Below are 4,855 nucleotides of genomic sequence, written 5' to 3'. Positions count from 1 at the left end.
TCAACACATCCTGAAAAGAGTTCAGGGTGGAGATTGGGAATGATGCCCTCTGTGCTGTGGGAAAACTGGGAGAACAGGCTTTCGGCATTTTCAGGAAGAGATTTTAGGAGCTCAAATGCTTGCATTTTCTCACATTTAGAAAATCACTAGATCATGAACAGAGACTCTGCTGTTTGTGACCAGCAACAACTTTCTGCCACAGTGTGTGTTCGACTGCATGGATCCCCTTCACTAAAACCACATGTATACTCACTCTCCCCCATCTCTTCAGAGCAGTTCCTCAGAGCTATCTGAGAGGCTGTCTTCCAGGCTAGAGTTCTCATTTTGCCCCAGATAAAACCTTACTTTCACATTGTGTGTGTGGTTTTTTTTTTTCAGTCGACAATTATGTGATAGTACTGAAACATGATCCTGTGTTTCTCAACTTGTAGACTGAAATAGAATTATTGTGCAACAGGAAAATTTTATTTAACAGTTGATGTTTCCTCTTTTTCCCTTTTAATTTTGCTTCCTGCCTCAAACACTCAGTGTTGTCATAACTTCCCTGTCTCAAATCAGCTCCAAAAGCATAAAATGTGAAATCCTACCTATTCCTTTGTTTGTGTGCATTTATTTATGTTCATAAAATCCACATTCCTGGCCGGCTTGCCTACCCGCCATGGCCGACAAGGAAGCAGCCTTTGATGACGCAGTAGAGGAACGTGTGATCAACGAAGAATACAAAATATGGAAAAAGAACACCCCTTTTCTTTACGATTTGGTGATGACCCATGCTCTGGAGTGGCCTAGCCTAACTGCACAGTGGCTTCCAGATGTAACCAGACCAGAAGGGAAAGATTTCAGTATTCATCGACTTGTCCTGGGGACACACACATCAGATGAGCAAAACCACCTTGTGATAGCCAGCGTGCAGCTCCCTAACGATGACGCTCAGTTTGATGCTTCACACTACGACAGTGAAAAAGGAGAATTTGGAGGTTTTGGCTCGGTTAGTGGAAAAATTGAAATAGAAATCAAGATCAACCATGAAGGAGAGGTAAACAGGGCACGCTATATGCCCCAGAACCCTTGCATCATTGCAACCAAGACTCCATCCAGTGATGTTCTTGTTTTTGACTATACAAAACATCCTTCTAAACCAGACCCTTCTGGAGAGTGCAACCCAGACTTGCGTCTCCGTGGACATCAGAAGGAAGGCTATGGGCTTTCTTGGAACCCAAATCTTAGTGGGCACTTACTGAGTGCTTCAGATGACCACACCATCTGCCTGTGGGACATAAGTGCTGTTCCAAAGGAAGGGAAAGTTGTGGATGCGAAGACCATCTTCACAGGGCACACGGCAGTAGTGGAGGATGTCTCCTGGCATCTGCTCCATGAGTCCCTCTTTGGGTCGGTTGCTGATGATCAGAAACTCATGATCTGGGATACTCGTTCAAACAATACTTCCAAACCAAGCCACTCAGTTGATGCTCACACTGCTGAAGTGAACTTTCTTTCTTTCAATCCTTGTAGTGAGTTCATTCTTGCCACAGGATCAGCTGACAAGACTGTTGCCCTGTGGGATCTGAGAAATCTGAAACTTAAGTTGCATTCCTTTGACTCACATAGGGATGAAATATTCCAGGTTCAGTGGTCGCCTCACAATGAGACTATTTTGGCTTCCAGTGGTACTGATCGTAGACTGAATGTCTGGGATTTAAGTAAAATTGGAGAGGAACAATCCCCAGAAGATGCAGAAGATGGGCCACCAGAGTTGTTGTTTATTCATGGTGGTCACACTGCCAAGATATCTGATTTCTCCTGGAATCCCAACGAACCTTGGGTGATTTGTTCTGTATCAGAAGACAATATCATGCAAGTGTGGCAAATGGCTGAGAACATTTATAATGATGAAGACCCTGAAGGAAGCGTGGATCCAGAAGGACAAGGATCTTAGATCATGTCTGCACTTGTGATTTTTAGACTCCCCTTTTCTTCCTCTCAACTCTGAGATTGATTTAACACTGGTTTTGAGACACAGACTTTGTTTGGTTATCTCTCTATAATAAGTTCTAGCAACAATGTTATTAGTCCAAACAGAAGGTGTTTTCTAAATATTAACTGGGGGCTTCTTGATTCAGCAAAGCCACAGACTTATATTTAAATTTTCTTTAGGAATTTTCTAGTAACAGAGGTCTAAAAGTAGCCACAAAAAGGGGAATATTGTGTGTGGTTATTTTTCTTCTTATGCTATATCCCCAAGTTGTTCAGACTCATTTAAGTAAAGGCTAGAGTGAGGAAGAAATAGAGCTAAGTGAGGTAGGTGTCTGAGCCGTGAAGTATAAATACTACAAGATGTTGTTTTTATTCAGGAAATAGGGGAGATTCAAGTCATACAAATTCCTACACGCTGAACTTTCCAGGATGCGCATTTCCTTACATAGACCAGTCTCCTCTCAGTTTCTTCAGTTAAGTCAAAACAATGTGTTCCTCCTTCCCCATATATTTTTGCGTGTTAGTGTATTTCTTGAGCTGTTTTCATATTATTTCTTTCCTTTCTGTGAAACGGTTTTTTTAAAAAAACTTGGGGCCACCAAGTTGTAAAGGTGTATGTTTTTACCTGACAGTTATACCACGGGTGGACTGTCCAGTTAAGTTGAGAAGAGTGAACCAATAGCTTGTATTTGTTTTTAAAATTAAATTAATCCTGGATAAGAAAAAAAAAAAAAATCCACATTCCTGAAGTTCTCCCTATAAAGGATCTAAGGACTTCCCTGCTGGTCCAGTGGCTAAGACTCCACACTCCCATTGCCGGGGGCCTGGGTTCAATCCCCGGTTGGGGAACTAGATCCCACATGGCTCAACTAAAGAGTTCGCATGCTACAACTAAGAACCAGAGCGGCCAAATAAATAAAAACATAAAAATGAACATTTTAAAACACTGTCTAGTAAAGTGCATCTTTAGATGTGTAGTAATAATCGATTTAGGCTAATAATATAAAACTTACTAAAATCAATTAAAAATTTCAGAATTTTATCATGCCTGCTATTAGAAGGAAATTATTGTAAAGGAAGTCACCTTGTTGAATTCCCCACCCAACATAGGAATCCCACTTTCACCACCCTTGACAGGTGGTTATCTAGGCTGCTTCTGCTTCAGCAGTGACAAGTTGTTCACATATCCTTATAGTGGGTCATTCATAACTATTGACCAGCTCTGATGAGAACTGTTTTCTGTACATGAACCAAAACTCTGTCTCTCTATACTTTATCAATTTTTATTTTGCCTCTAGATTTACAAGGAATTCATCTACATTGTTACCATCCAACTAATGATAATGATCATTTCCCCATTATCTGACATTACTCATTTGATTGACCAACTTTTCCTACCTTAAATAGAGGAAAGAAATGACCCCAATGATTACAGAGACTGGGGTCTGTAATTAGCACCCTTAACATTGAGTTATTATTTACATGTCCTCTAGAGCATTGTACTCAAAGAGCCACCATTTCAAACGAATCTGAATATTTAACCCAGATTAATAAACTGGTGGAAAGTCAGCCACCCCACAAGCTCACGATTTTAGTGTTTACTTCAAGAGTTGAGTTCCACTGAAAAACTGGCTTGTTTTTAGAAGATAAAAGTCTGAGTTGTAGGCCAGTCTTGGTGGACTAGTTGCTCTCCTACTTGTACTGTTAAAGACTTTCTGAGCTTTGGTGTTTTCATCTACTTTATCTTCTCTCCTTCAAACCGGTAGGGGACGTATAGAGAAGGAATCTTTGGGTGGCTGGCAAATCTATTTGTCTAAAGTTTTGGTAAAATAATAAAGCTTAAAGTTATAAAATCTAGGTAAAAAGATAATCATAGGATCTGAGTGATATCACTTATACGTGGAATCTAAAAAGCAAAGCAAACTAGTGAATATAACATAAAAGAAGCAGAGTCACGTATATAGAGAACAAACTAGGGCAAGGCAGGGGTGAGGGGTGGGACATACAAACACTTGGGCATAAGACAGGCTATAGGGATTTCCAGTGTGGTGAATATACTCAATATTGTGTAATAACTGCAAATGGAAAGTGAATTTTAAAAATTGTGTAAAAATTTGTAAAAAGTAAACAAGTTCTATGGGTGGGCAATCTTTTCCTATAGAGGACCAAGAGTAGATATGCTTGCCTTTGTGAACCACACAGTTTCTGACACTACTCAACTTTACAATAGTAGTCCAAAAGCAGCCATAGGTAATATATAAATGAATGGATGTGATAATAGATATTCTAAAATATTGGAACATTTTATCTGTTCCAATAAAATGTTAGTAAAAATAGTAGTTCATCCTGATTTCCACAAAGTGGGGGGCGGGGCAGTGACAGGAGAAATTCAACAAGATTTTGGCAGAAAGAAATAAGCCCAGACTTATTTTCTTTTCTGATCTCCTCTAAGTGCTAAATGAAAGACTGAAGGTGGAGGAGAAGGGGACGACAGAGGATGAGATGGCTGAATCGCATCACCGACTGGATGGACATGAGTTTGAGCAAGCTCCGGGAGTTGGTGATGGACAGGGGGGCCTGGCGTGCTGCAGTGTATGGGGTTGCAAAGAGTTGGACATGACTGAGTGACTGAACTGAATTGAAGTGCTAAGTGAGACATGTGAGGCTCCACTTCACATTTTTGTGTATAATTTCAGGTGGCATTTCTTTTTTAAAAAAATGTATTAATTTTTTAATTGAAGGATAATTGCTTTACAGAATTTTATTGTTTTCTGTCAAACCGCAATATGAATCAGCCATAGGTATACATATATCCCCTCCCTTTTGAAACTTCCTCCCATCCCCTGCCCAATCCCACCCCTCTACGTTGATACAGAGCCCC

General features: G+C 40.2%; 1 pseudogene across 1 annotated transcript; it reads left to right on the top strand.

Moving 5' to 3' along the window:
- Window positions 1-637: 637 nt before the first annotated feature.
- On the top strand, window positions 638-2,019 carry LOC147361192 (histone-binding protein RBBP4 pseudogene; annotated as a pseudogene). Its single transcript, XR_015139877.1, has one exon. The product of XR_015139877.1 is annotated as a histone-binding protein RBBP4 pseudogene (transcript).
- Window positions 2,020-4,855: the final 2,836 nt, after the last annotated feature.

The sequence above is a fragment of the Bos grunniens genome, chromosome 13 (genome assembly GCF_055505025.1).
Source record: "Bos grunniens cultivar Pamir isolate PY7600 chromosome 13, Bosgru_T2T1.0, whole genome shotgun sequence".
Classification (NCBI taxonomy): domain Eukaryota; kingdom Metazoa; phylum Chordata; class Mammalia; order Artiodactyla; family Bovidae; genus Bos; species Bos grunniens.
This window is presented reverse-complemented; position numbering and strand designations above follow the sequence as displayed.